We start from the raw sequence: 14,024 nt of genomic DNA, 5'->3' as shown, positions 1-14,024 counted from the left end.
TAGCCAGGTCGGCTGGATAGTGTAGCCAGGTCGGCTGGATAGTGTAGCCAGGTCGGCTGGCAAGTGTATCCAGGTCGGCTGGAAAGTGTAGCCAGGTCGGCTGAAAAATGTAGCCAGGTCGGCTGGCAAATGTAGCCAGGTCGGCTGGAAAGTGTAGCCAGGTCGGCTGGATAGTGTAGCCAGGTCGGCTGGAAAGTGTAGCCAGGTCGGCTGGATAGTGTAGCCAGGTCGGCTGGATAGTGTAGCCAGGTCGGCTCTCAAATGTAGCCAGGTCGGCTGGATAGTGTAGCCAGGTCGGCTGGCAAATGTAGCCAGGTCGGCTGGAAAGTGTAGCCAGGTCGGCTGGATAGTGTAGCCAGGTCGGCTGGAAAGTGTAGCCAGGTCGGCTGGATAGTGTAGCCAGGTCGGCTGGATAGTGTAGCCAGGTCGGCTGGCAAGTGTATCCAGGTCGGCTGGAAAGTGTAGCCAGGTCGGCTGAAAAATGTAGCCAGGTCGGCTGGCAAATGTAGCCAGGTCGGCTGGCAAGTGTAGCCAGGTCGGCTGGATAGTGTAGCCAGGTCGGCTGGATAGTGTAGCCAGGTCGGCTGGAAAGTGTATCCAGGTCGGCTGGATAGTGTAGCCAGGTCGGCTCTCAAATGTAGCCAGGTCGGCTGGATAGTGTAGCCAGGTCGGCTGGATAGTGTAGCCAGGTCGGCTGGATAGTGTAGCCAGGTCGGCTGGCAAGTGTATCCAGGTCGGCTGGAAAGTGTAGCCAGGTCGGCTGAAAAATGTAGCCAGGTCGGCTGGATAGTGTAGCCAGGTCGGCTCTCAAATGTAGCCAGGTCGGCTGGATAGTGTAGCCAGGTCGGCTGGCAAATGTAGCCAGGTCGGCTGGAAAGTGTAGCCAGGTCGGCTGGATAGTGTAGCCAGGTCGGCTGGAAAGTGTAGCCAGGTCGGCTGGATAGTGTAGCCAGGTCCGCTGGATAGTGTAGCCAGGTCGGCTGGCAAGTGTATCCAGGTCGGCTGGAAAGTGTAGCCAGGTCGGCTGAAAAATGTAGCCAGGTCGGCTGGCAAGTGTAGCCAGGTCGGCTGGATAGTGTAGCCAGGTCGGCTGGATAGTGTAGCCAGGTCGGCTGGCAAGTGTATCCAGGTCGGCTGGAAAGTGTAGCCAGGTCGGCTGAAAAATGTAGCCAGGTCGGCTGGCAAATGTAGCCAGGTCGGCTGGAAAGTGTAGCCAGGTCGGCTGGATAGTGTAGCCAGGTCGGCTGGAAAGTGTAGCCAGGTCGGCTGGATAGTGTAGCCAGGTCGGCTGGATAGTGTAGCCAGGTCGGCTCTCAAATGTAGCCAGGTCGGCTGGATAGTGTAGCCAGGTCGGCTGGCAAATGTAGCCAGGTCGGCTGGAAAGTGTAGCCAGGTCGGCTGGATAGTGTAGCCAGGTCGGCTGGAAAGTGTAGCCAGGTCGGCTGGATAGTGTAGCCAGGTCGGCTGGATAGTGTAGCCAGGTCGGCTGGCAAGTGTATCCAGGTCGGCTGGAAAGTGTAGCCAGGTCGGCTGAAAAATGTAGGCAGGTCGGCTGGCAAATGTAGCCAGGTCGGCTGGCAAGTGTAGCCAGGTCGGCTGGATAGTGTAGCCAGGTCGGCTGGCAAGTGTATCCAGGTCGGCTGGAAAGTGTAGCCAGGTCGGCTGAAAAATGTAGCCAGGTCGGCTGGCAAATGTAGCCAGGTCGGCTGGAAAGTGTAGACAGGTCGGCTGGATAGTGTAGCCAGGTCGGCTGGAAAGTGTAGCCAGGTCGGCTGGATAGTGTAGCCAGGTCGGCTGGATAGTGTAGCCAGGTCGGCTCTCAAATGTAGCCAGGTCGGCTGGATAGTGTAGCCAGGTCGGCTGGCAAATGTAGCCAGGTCGGCTGGAAAGTGTAGCCAGGTCGGCTGGATAGTGTAGCCAGGTCGGCTGGAAAGTGTAGCCAGGTCGGCTGGATAGTGTAGCCAGGTCGGCTGGATAGTGTAGCCAGGTCGGCTGGCAAGTGTATCCAGGTCGGCTGGAAAGTGTAGCCAGGTCGGCTGAAAAATGTAGGCAGGTCGGCTGGCAAATGTAGCCAGGTCGGCTGGCAAGTGTAGCCAGGTCGGCTGGATAGTGTAGCCAGGTCGGCTGGATAGTGTAGCCAGGTCGGCTGGAAAGTGTATCCAGGTCGGCTGGATAGTGTAGCCAGGTCGGCTCTCAAATGTAGCCAGGTCGGCTGGAAAGTGTAGCCAGGTCGGCTGGATAGTGTAGCCAGGTCGGCTGGAAAGTGTAGCCAGGTCGGCTGAAAAATGTAGCCAGGTCGGCTGGCAAGTGTAGCCAGGTCGGCTGAAAAGTGTAGCCAGGTCGGCTGGAAAGTGTAGCCAGGTCGGCTGGAAAGTGTAGCCAGGTCGGCTGAAAAATGTAGCCAGGTCGGCTGGCAAATGTAGCCAGGTCGGCTGGCAAGTGTAGCCAGGTCGGCTGGATAGTGTAGCCAGGTCGGCTGGAAAGTGTAGCCAGGTCGGCTGGAAAGTGTAGCCAGGTCGGCTGGATAGTGTAGCCAGGTCGGCTCTCAAATGTAGCCAGGTCGGCTGGAAAGTGTAGCCAGGTCGGCTGGATAGTGTAGCCAGGTCGGCTCTCAAATGTAGCCAGGTCGGCTGGATAGTGTAGCCAGGTCGGCTGGCAAGTGTATCCAGGTCGGCTGGAAAGTGTAGCCAGGTCGGCTGAAAAATGTAGCCAGGTCGGCTGGCAAATGTAGCCAGGTCGGCTGGCAAGTGTAGCCAGGTCGGCTGGAAAGTGTAGCCAGGTCGGCTCTCAAATGTAGCCAGGTCGGCTGGATAGTGTAGCCAGGTCGGCTGGCAAGTGTATCCAGGTCGGCTGGAAAGTGTAGCCAGGTCGGCTGAAAAATGTAGCCAGGTCGGCTGGCAAATGTAGCCAGGTCGGCTGGCAAGTGTAGCCAGGTCGGCTGGATAGTGTAGCCAGGTCGGCTGGATAGTGTAGCCAGGTCGGCTGGAAAGTGTATCCAGGTCGGCCGGATAGTGTAGCCAGGTCGGCTCTCAAATGTAGCCAGGTCGGCTGGATAGTGTAGCCAGGTCGGCTGGCAAGTGTATCCAGGTCGGCTGGAAAGTGTAGCCAGGTCGGCTGAAAAATGTAGCCAGGTCGGCTGGCAAATGTAGCCAGGTCGGCTGGCAAGTGTAGCCAGGTCGGCTGGATAGTGTAGCCAGGTCGGCTCTCAAATGTAGCCAGGTCGGCTGGATAGTGTAGCCAGGTCGGCTGGCAAGTGTATCCAGGTCGGCTGGAAAGTGTAGCCAGGTCGGCTGAAAAATGTAGCCAGGTCGGCTGGCAAATGTAGCCAGGTCGGCTGGCAAGTGTAGCCAGGTCGGCTGGATAGTGTAGCCAGGTCGGCTGGATAGTGTAGCCAGGTCGGCTGGAAAGTGTAGCCAGGTCGGCTGGATAGTGTAGCCAGGTCTGCTGGATAGTGTAGCCAGGTCGGCTGGAAAGTGTATCCAGGTCGGCTGGAAAGTGTAGCCAGGTCGGCTGAAAAATGTAGCCAGGTCGGCTGGCAAATGTAGCCAGGTCGGCTGGCAAGTGTAGCCAGGTCGGCTGGAAAGTGTAGCCAGGTCGGCTCTCAAATGTAGCCAGGTCGGCTGGATAGTGTAGCCAGGTCGGCTGGCAAGTGTATCCAGGTCGGCTGGAAAGTGTAGCCAGGTCGGCTGAAAAATGTAGCCAGGTCGGCTGGCAAATGTAGCCAGGTCGGCTGGCAAGTGTAGCCAGGTCGGCTGGATAGTGTAGCCAGGTCGGCTGGATAGTGTAGCCAGGTCGGCTGGAAAGTGTATCCAGGTCGGCCGGATAGTGTAGCCAGGTCGGCTCTCAAATGTAGCCAGGTCGGCTGGATAGTGTAGCCAGGTCGGCTGGCAAGTGTATCCAGGTCGGCTGGAAAGTGTAGCCAGGTCGGCTGAAAAATGTAGCCAGGTCGGCTGGCAAATGTAGCCAGGTCGGCTGGCAAGTGTAGCCAGGTCGGCTGGATAGTGTAGCCAGGTCGGCTGGAAAGTGTATCCAGGTCGGCCGGATAGTGTAGCCAGGTCGGCTCTCAAATGTAGCCAGGTCGGCTGGATAGTGTAGCCAGGTCGGCTGGAAAGTGTAGCCAGGTCGGCTGGATAGTGTAGCCAGGTCGGCTCTCAAATGTAGCCAGGTCGGCTGGATAGTGTAGCCAGGTCGGCTGGCAAGTGTATCCAGGTCGGCTGGAAAGTGTAGCCAGGTCGGCTGGCAAATGTAGCCAGGTCGGCTGGCAAGTGTAGCCAGGTCGGCTGGATAGTGTAGCCAGGTCGGCTGGATAGTGTAGCCAGGTCGGCTGGAAAGTGTAGCCAGGTCGGCTGGATAGTGTAGCCAGGTCTGCTGGATAGTGTAGCCAGGTCGGCTGGAAAGTGTAGCCAGGTCGGCTGGATAGTGTAGCCAGGTCGGCTGGATAGTGTAGCCAGGTCGGCTGGAAAGTGTAGCCAGGTCGGCTGGATAGTGTAGCCAGGTCGGCTGGAAAGTGTATCCAGGTCGGCTGGAAAGTGTAGCCAGGTCGGCTGAAAAATGTAGCCAGGTCGGGTGGCAAATGTAGCCAGGTCGGCTGGCAAGTGTAGCCAGGTCGGCTGGAAAGTGTAGCCAGGTCGGCTGGATAGTGTAGCCAGGTCGGCTGGAAAGTGTATCCAGGTCGGCTGGAAAGTGTAGCCAGGTCGGCTGAAAAATGTAGCCAGGTCGGCTGGCAAATGTAGCCAGGTCGGCTGGAAAGTGTAGCCAGGTCGGCTGGATAGTGTAGCCAGGTCGGCTGGAAAGTGTAGCCAGGTCGGCTGGAAAGTGTATCCAGGTCGGCTGGATAGTGTAGCCAGGTCGGCTCTCAAATGTAGCCAGGTCGGCTGGATAGTGTAGCCAGGTCGGCTGGAAAGTGTAGCCAGGTCGGCTGGATAGTGTAGCCAGGTCGGCTGGAAAGTGTAGCCAGGTCGGCTGAAAAATGTAGCCAGGTCGGCTGGCAAGTGTAGCCAGGTCGGCTGAAAAGTGTAGCCAGGTCGGCTGGAAAGTGTAGCCAGGTCGGCTGGATAGTGTAGCCAGGTCGGCTGGAAAGTGTATCCAGGTCGGCTGGAAAGTGTAGCCAGGTCGGCTGAAAAATGTAGCCAGGTCGGCTGGCAAATGTAGCCAGGTCGGCTGGCAAGTGTAGCCAGGTCGGCTGGATAGTGTAGCCAGGTCGGCTGGAAAGTGTAGCCAGGTCGGCTGGAAAGTGTAGCCAGGTCGGCTGGATAGTGTAGCCAGGTCGGCTCTCAAATGTAGCCAGGTCGGCTGGAAAGTGTAGCCAGGTCGGCTGGATAGTGTAGCCAGGTCGGCTCTCAAATGTAGCCAGGTCGGCTGGATAGTGTAGCCAGGTCGGCTGGCAAATGTATCCAGGTCGGCTGGAAAGTGTAGCCAGGTCGGCTGAAAAATGTAGCCAGGTCGGCTGGCAAATGTAGCCAGGTCGGCTGGCAAGTGTAGCCAGGTCGGCTTGAAAGTGTAGCCAGGTCGGCTCTCAAATGTAGCCAGGTCGGCTGGATAGTGTAGCCAGGTCGGCTGGCAAGTGTATCCAGGTCGGCTGGAAAGTGTAGCCAGGTCGGCTGAAAAATGTAGCCAGGTCGGCTGGCAAATGTAGCCAGGTCGGCTGGCAAGTGTAGCCAGGTCGGCTGGATAGTGTAGCCAGGTCGGCTGGATAGTGTAGCCAGGTCGGCTGGAAAGTGTATCCAGGTCGGCCGGATAGTGTAGCCAGGTCGGCTCTCAAATGTAGCCAGGTCGGCTGGATAGTGTAGCCAGGTCGGCTGGCAAGTGTATCCAGGTCGGCTGGAAAGTGTAGCCAGGTCGGCTGAAAAATGTAGCCAGGTCGGCTGGCAAATGTAGCCAGGTCGGCTGGCAAGTGTAGCCAGGTCGGCTGGAAAGTGTAGCCAGGTCGGCTCTCAAATGTAGCCAGGTCGGCTGGATAGTGTAGCCAGGTCGGCTGGCAAGTGTATCCAGGTCGGCTGGAAAGTGTAGCCAGGTCGGCTGAAAAATGTAGCCAGGTCGGCTGGCAAATGTAGCCAGGTCGGCTGGCAAGTGTAGCCAGGTCGGCTGGATAGTGTAGCCAGGTCGGCTGGATAGTGTAGCCAGGTCGGCTGGAAAGTGTATCCAGGTCGGCCGGATAGTGTAGCCAGGTCGGCTCTCAAATGTAGCCAGGTCGGCTGGATAGTGTAGCCAGGTCGGCTGGAAAGTGTAGCCAGGTCGGCTGGATAGTGTAGCCAGGTCGGCTCTCAAATGTAGCCAGGTCGGCTGGATAGTGTAGCCAGGTCGGCTGGAAAGTGTATCCAGGTCGGCTGGAAAGTGTAGCCAGGTCGGCTGGATAGTGTAGCCAGGTCGGCTGGATAGTGTAGCCAGGTCGGCTGGCAAGTGTAGCCAGGTCGGCTGGATAGTGTAGCTAGGTCGGCTGGATAGTGTAGCCAGGTCGGCTGGATAGTGTAGCCAGGTCGGCTGGAAAGTGTAGCCAGGTCGGCTGAAAAATGTAGCCAGGTCGGCTGGCAAGTGTAGCCAGGTCGGCTGAAAAGTGTAGCCAGGTCGGCTGGAAAGTGTAGCCAGGTCGGCTGGATAGTGTAGCCAGGTCGGCTGGAAAGTGTATCCAGGTCGGCTGGAAAGTGTAGCCAGGTCGGCTGAAAAATGTAGCCAGGTCGGCTGGCAAATGTAGCCAGGTCGGCTGGCAAGTGTAGCCAGGTCGGCTGGATAGTGTAGCCAGGTCGGCTGGAAAGTGTAGCCAGGTCGGCTGGAAAGTGTAGCCAGGTCGGCTGGATAGTGTAGCCAGGTCGGCTCTCAAATGTAGCCAGGTCGGCTGGAAAGTGTAGCCAGGTCGGCTGGATAGTGTAGCCAGGTCGGCTCTCAAATGTAGCCAGGTCGGCTGGATAGTGTAGCCAGGTCGGCTGGCAAGTGTATCCAGGTCGGCTGGAAAGTGTAGCCAGGTCGGCTGAAAAATGTAGCCAGGTCGGCTGGCAAATGTAGCCAGGTCGGCTGGCAAGTGTAGCCAGGTCGGCTTGAAAGTGTAGCCAGGTCGGCTCTCAAATGTAGCCAGGTCGGCTGGATAGTGTAGCCAGGTCGGCTGGCAAGTGTATCCAGGTCGGCTGGAAAGTGTAGCCAGGTCGGCTGAAAAATGTAGCCAGGTCGGCTGGCAAATGTAGCCAGGTCGGCTGGCAAGTGTAGCCAGGTCGGCTGGATAGTGTAGCCAGGTCGGCTGGATAGTGTAGCCAGGTCGGCTGGAAAGTGTATCCAGGTCGGCCGGATAGTGTAGCCAGGTCGGCTCTCAAATGTAGCCAGGTCGGCTGGATAGTGTAGCCAGGTCGGCTGGCAAGTGTATCCAGGTCCGCTGGAAAGTGTAGCCAGGTCGGCTGAAAAATGTAGCCAGGTCGGCTGGCAAATGTAGCCAGGTCGGCTGGCAAGTGTAGCCAGGTCGGCTGGAAAGTGTAGCCAGGTCGGCTCTCAAATGTAGCCAGGTCGGCTGGATAGTGTAGCCAGGTCGGCTGGCAAGTGTATCCAGGTCGGCTGGAAAGTGTAGCCAGGTCGGCTGAAAAATGTAGCCAGGTCGGCTGGCAAATGTAGCCAGGTCGGCTGGCAAGTGTAGCCAGGTCGGCTGGATAGTGTAGCCAGGTCGGCTGGATAGTGTAGCCAGGTCGGCTGGAAAGTGTATCCAGGTCGGCCGGATAGTGTAGCCAGGTCGGCTCTCAAATGTAGCCAGGTCGGCTGGATAGTGTAGCCAGGTCGGCTGGAAAGTGTAGCCAGGTCGGCTGGATAGTGTAGCCAGGTCGGCTCTCAAATGTAGCCAGGTCGGCTGGATAGTGTAGCCAGGTCGGCTGGAAAGTGTATCCAGGTCGGCTGGAAAGTGTAGCCAGGTCGGCTGGATAGTGTAGCCAGGTCGGCTGGATAGTGTAGCCAGGTCGGCTGGCAAGTGTAGCCAGGTCGGCTGGATAGTGTAGCTAGGTCGGCTGGATAGTGTAGCCAGGTCGGCTGGAAAGTGTAGCCAGGTCGGCTGGATAGTGTAGCCAGGTCTGCTGGATAGTGTAGCTAGGTCGGCTGGAAAGTGTAGCCAGGTCGGCTGGATAGTGTAGCCAGGTCGGCTGGAAAGTGTATCCAGGTCGGCTGGAAAGTGTAGCTAGGTCGGCTGAAAAATGTAGCCAGGTCGGGTGGCAAGTGTAGCCAGGTCGGCTGGCAAGTGTAGCCAGGTCGGCTGGAAAGTGTAGCCAGGTCGGCTGGATAGTGTAGCCAGGTCGGCTGGATAGTGTAGCCAGGTCGGCTGGAAAGTGTATCCAGGTCGGCCGGATAGTGTAGCCAGGTCGGCTCTCAAATGTAGCCAGGTCGGCTGGATAGTGTAGCCAGGTCGGCTGGAAAGTGTAGCCAGGTCGGCTGGATAGTGTAGCCAGGTCGGCTCTCAAATGTAGCCAGGTCGGGTGGATAGTGTAGCCAGGTCGGCTGGCAAGTGTATCCAGGTCGGCTGGAAAGTGTAGCCAGGTCGGCTGAAAAATGTAGCCAGGTCGGCTGGCAAGTGTAGCCAGGTCGGCTGGATAGTGTAACCAGGTCGGCTGGATAGTGTAGCCAGGTCGGCTGGAAAGTGTAGCCAGGTCGCCTTGATAGTGTAGCCAGGTCTGCTGGATAGTGTAGCCAGGTCGGCTGGAAAGTGTAGCCAGGTCGGCTGGATAGTGTAGCCAGGTCGGCTGGATAGTGTAGCCAGGTCGGCTGGAAAGTGTAGCCAGGTCGGCTGGATAGTGTAGCCAGGTCGGCTGGAAAGTGTATCCAGGTCGGCTGGAAAGTGTAGCCAGGTCGGCTGAAAAATGTAGCCAGGTCGGGTGGCAAATGTAGCCAGGTCGGCTGGCAAGTGTAGCCAGGTCGGCTGGAAAGTGTAGCCAGGTCGGCTGGATAGTGTAGCCAGGTCGGCTGGCTAGTGTAGCCAGGTCTGCTGGAAAGTGTAGCCAGGTCGGCTGGAAAATGTAACCAGGTCGGCTGGATAGTGTAGCCAGGTGGGCTGGAAAATGTAACCAGGTCGGCTGGATAGTGTAGCCAGGTCGGCTGGAAAATGTAACCAGGTCGGCTGGATAGTGTAGCCAGGTCGGCTGGCAAGTGTATCCAGGTCGGCTGGAAAGTGTAGCCAGGTCGGCTGAAAAATGTAGCCAGGTCGGCTGGCAAATGTAGCCAGGTCGGCTGGCAAGTGTAGCCAGGTCGGCTGGATAGTGTAGCCAGGTCGGCTGGATAGTGTAGCCACGTCGGCTGGATAGTGTAGCCAGGTCGGCTGGAAAGTGTAGCCAGGTCGGCTGGATAGTGTAGCCAGCCCAGATAGCAAGGAAACATTGAAACAATGTTGAGTCAATATCAGGCTGTGTCATTGAACCAACGTTGAAGTGTGACGTTGACCTAACGTCACTCTTGCACCCTTTTTTAATGTTGAAACAACGTCAGGTTTTGATGTTGAATCAATGTTGAAACCTGACGTTGATTCAACGTTATATTTTCTAATACTGCTGACATTGAAACAATGTCAGATTCTGATATTGAAACACTGTTGAGCTATGGTGTTGATTTTTCGCCTCTTTCGCACAGTTGCTTTTTATTAAAACAACAGTTAAATCATGACTGGAAACCTACCTTTCTTTATAGGTATTTTAACCAATACTAAACTACTGCATGTTTCCATCAATACTTCAACCACCTAAACACATAATTGTACTTATTCCTTAAATTGGACACCCTTTATAAAAAAAAACCCAAATGTCTCACAATGTATCATGTCAATATTAATATCCTAAAATAAGAAAGCATTGCATGTGATGTAACAGAAAAAAAATAAACAAAAAAAGGGTCAATAGGCATGTTTCGTTTGCTAAATACTTTATTAAAAGACAGTTTCCTATTTACGTTTATATGATTCACAGAAGTTTGTAATTTTTTGCATGATGTGCGTCCTGCACCACCCAAACGATCTGGGGCGTATCGGAGCCATTTCTGCACTGCTTGTGCAAAGACTAACTCGGACATAGAGTTTGCCCCTAACTGCTGCGTCAGGCTCCAATCAAGGCAAAGCGTCTCACCTATAGACACATTTTAAGAGATGGAATTAGCGTGTCTCATGTCTTAAATGTGTATGCAAGTGCTTGTGTGTTTAATCAACAGGCCGTTGTTATGTATTTAAATCACATCTGACAGCTATTACACTTTATAGTTACAAAGTGTACATAACCTTTATATACTTACCATTGCCTTATTTGCCTCTTGTGATTGAAGAGCTGGCTCTGCATTGTTTAGCTCCTCAATGTTGTGCAAGGGCAAATCCAGAGCCAGTACCCCAGCATCTACCGATTCATTGCAGCCGGTATTGCGGATGGCTCTGACCTCCTCACGGAGTTCGTTAACAGCTCTCGTCAGGTCTGACAGAAAAAGATGCTTTTTTTTTTAAGTATTTAAGAATACAGACAACTTGTCAAACGTTTCCTTGTGTCACACACAGATATGTACAAAGACACTAGACAGTATTTTATTACCTGGTATTTTCACTCGAGGGGCCCGGGGAAACCATTTTTTTTGTGGGCTGCTCATCCTCTGAGTCACTATATGTGTACAGGGGATTTGGTCTAAAGAAAAAAAGTTGAAAACGGTCATAAGTAATTACAAATGTGCTTTTGGAATATTTTTTCCTAAAGTTACAGTTTGATTTATAACAACACACACAGGAAACGGAGATGTGCAAGAAGGTACAGTATACAAGGAATTTTTGAAGTGCACAAGTGTACACGGCTTTGCATTTATAAAAAGTTTACAAGCTTCCACTTTTTGGACTATATTATGTGGTGATATTGCAGTATGCAAGCACCACAGATATGTATAAAAGACAAGATCATAAATTCTTAGCAATCAAAGATATGTTTGTGAAATAAAAAAAGTTTTACTTGTGCTTTCTTTTATGACTGGTCTGAGTTTCAGCTTCGGACTGAAGGTCAGACGTATCACAGTGTTCACTTAGATATTTCTGAAGACTGCATTCTGCTTCGTGAAATGTGTCTGGAAGTACAAACACAATGTATGGCCAGACATAAATTAGGACACGAAAAACTTGTTATTGTTACATTTATACAACACCAATCCAGATGATACCCACCATGGCTTATTAGAAGTCGGACTGGTGCATAGGTGAGCCATGTTGCACCAGGATGAACTCTCCTCTTTACTGCGTCGTGGATCCTGAATGTGTCTCACGGAGGATATGGAGGCCATGACAATTTCTCCCCATTTATCCATGATCTAGGGACTATTTCTGTACCACCAGTGCTAAACTGCACAATGCACCAGTCTTTCATTTTTATCTTTTTTTTAATTTGGAGTCCTTTTTTGCCCTGTCTAGGATAAACAGGAAACAGATAATTACAATATATTTCATAGTCACTACAAAACTTGATCTATTGATTGAACTAAATAATAAATAATAGCTTAAAATGTATATAGGCAACAATTACAAGCAAACCCGTATATGTAAGCATTTAAACACTGAAGATAATAAAATTAACAGTATTTTGTCTAAGTCTGCCATTGTAGGAATTCATGGCACCGAGACAAAAACTTGGTGCACAGTGTGGCGTCAAAATAGGCGCACACCTTTGACGCTGCGTTTTCTCCGTCTTCCTCGTCCACACGTAAATGCTAAACGCAGTTTACGTGTGGACAAAAGGTGCAAACGCAAGTTAGGTGAGCGTGCAGCGTAAAGTTAGGTGAGCGTGCAGCGTAAAGTTAGGTGAGCGTGCAGCGTAAAGTTTGAATTGAGTGCGAATCGAAGCGGGTGCTCTCCAATCATTAAAAGTAACAAAGTCATTGAACACATTTATACAGTTACCTTTACGTTTATCAATCATATATCACAGATTTACAATTTTTTGTAGTACTATGCTAAAAAGCAACTACAGAGCGAAAGTCTGGGTCAAGCGCCGAGGCGACGGCAAGAACAAAGGAACCCTCGAAGCGTTAAAGCTAGCTTTGTAAGGGAATATAACGGAAAAGTATGAAACGAAAATGTTTTCTTTGTTGATAGACTTTGTTCGCAGTGCAATTTATTTGTTGCCGGATTGTAAGATGAAAGTAGACACAATTTCGGGCTCCCACATTTTATCCGAAACTTTACATTAACAAGTTTTTTGTTTTTTTTTACTGTTATTCAAATGCAACCGTGGAAATAACGAATAGAACAAAAGTCATTCATTCTTACCTTATACTAATCGTGGCGCAGGCCAGTGCAGTGCATGAACTGATGCCTTCTCCGGTCAATTCCGCTGAGAGTAAATCTAATGTCCCGCTCTACTGTACAAGACAATGGTTACCTGGAGGGATGTACCACTGAGAGGGGTGCTGCGGAATAGTCCAAGTGGTAGCAGCTTTAATTTCCCGCTCAACCATAAATCGATGGTTTTTCAACGTGATTGTTGTCACCTTGTCAACTATAAATAGATCAACAATCAACGATGACAGAACAACAGTGAATCAATGTTATTTCAATGTCAGTGTAAGGTTTCATCAGTATTTCAATGTTGTTTCAACATTGGTTTTGTGTTGACATTTCAATCCTGACGATTCTGATGGTTCAGATGGAAAATCAACATCTGTTCAATGTCTCCTTGCTATCTGGGAGGTCTGCTGGATAGTGTAGCCAGGTCGGCTGGAAAGTGTAGCCAGGTCGGCTGGATAGTGTAGCCAGGTCGGCTGGAAAGTGTAGCCAGGTCGGCTGGATAGTGTAGCCAGGTCGGCTGGAAAGTGTATCCAGGTCGGCTGGAAAGTGTAGCCAGGTCGGCTGAAAAATGTAGCCAGGTCGGGTGGCAAATGTAGCCAGGTCGGCTGGCAAGTGTAGCCAGGTCGGCTGGAAAGTGTAGCCAGGTCGGCTGGAAAGTGTAGCCAGGTCGGCTGGATAGTGTAGCCAGGTTGGCTGGCTAGTGTAGCCAGGTCTGCTGGAAAGTGTAGCCAGGTCGGCTGGAAAATGTAACCAGGTCGGCTGGATAGTGTAGCCAGGTCGGCTGGAAAATGTAACCAGGTCGGCTGGATAGTGTAACCAGGTCGGCTGGATAGTGTAGCCAGGTCGGCTGGAAAATGTAACCAGGTCGGGTGGATAGTGTAGCCAGGTCGGCTGGCAAGTGTATCCAGGTCGGCTGGAAAGTGTAGCTAGGTCGGCTGAAAAATGTAGCCAGGTCGGGTGGCAAGTGTAGCCAGGTCGGCTGGCAAGTGTAGCCAGGTCGGCTGGAAAGTGTAGCCAGGTCGGCTGGAAAGTGTAGCCAGGTTGGCTGGCTAGTGTAGCCAGGTCTGCTGGAAAGTGTAGCCAGGTCGGCTCTCAAATGTAACCAGGTCGGCTGGATAGTGTAGCCAGGTCGGCTGGAAAATGTAACCAGGTCGGCTGGATAGTGTAGCCAGGTCGGCTGGAAAATGTAGCCAGGTCGGCTGGAAAGTGTAGCCAGGTCGGCTGGCAAGTGTATCCAGGTCGGCTGGAAAGTGTAGCCAGGTCGACTGAAAAATGTAGCCAGGTCGGCTGGCAAATGTAGCCAGGTCGGCTGGAAAGTGTTGCCAGGTCGGCTGGATAGTGTAGCCAGGTCGGCTGGATAGTGTAGCCAGGTCGGCTGGAAAGTGTATCCAGGTCGGCTGGCAAGTGTAGCCAGGTCGGCTGAAAAATGTAGCCAGGTCGGCTGGCAAATGTAGCCAGGTCGGCTGGCAAGTGTAGCCAGGTCGGCTGCAAAGTGTAGCCAGGTCGGCTGGATAGTGTAGCCAGGTCGGCTGGAAAGTGTAGCCAGGTCGGCTGGATAGTGTAGCCAGGTCGGCTGGATAGTGTAGCCAGGTCGGCTGGAAAGTGTAGCCAGGTCGGCTGGATAGTGTAGCCAGGTCGGCTGGAAAGTGTAGCCAGGTCGGCTGGATAGTGTAGCCAGGTCGGCTGGAAAGTGTATCCAGGTCGGCTGGAAAGTGTAGCCAGGTCGGCTGAAAAATGTAGCCAGGTCGGGTGGCAAATGTAGCCAGGTCGGCTG

At 53.2% G+C, this 14,024-nt stretch overlaps 1 long non-coding RNA gene across 1 annotated transcript; it reads right to left on the bottom strand.

The window, feature by feature from the left end:
- Positions 1-9,937: 9,937 nt before the first annotated feature.
- Positions 9,938-11,505, bottom strand: LOC146575367 (uncharacterized). The gene is made up of 5 exons (XR_014892310.1): positions 11,135-11,505; positions 10,926-11,037; positions 10,521-10,610; positions 10,234-10,406; positions 9,938-10,070 (listed from the first exon to the last, which is right to left on the bottom strand). It is a non-coding gene; the product is annotated as an uncharacterized LOC146575367 (long non-coding RNA).
- Between the last annotated feature and the right edge of the window lie 2,519 nt (positions 11,506-14,024).

This window comes from Mchenga conophoros, linkage group LG4 (assembly GCF_057382185.1).
Source record: "Mchenga conophoros isolate Kocher_MC1m ecotype Shallow Benthic linkage group LG4, M_conophoros_male_GT1.1, whole genome shotgun sequence".
Taxonomy (NCBI): domain Eukaryota; kingdom Metazoa; phylum Chordata; class Actinopteri; order Cichliformes; family Cichlidae; genus Mchenga; species Mchenga conophoros.
Note: the sequence above shows the minus strand (reverse complement) of the source record. Positions and strands in the feature narration are given on the sequence as shown.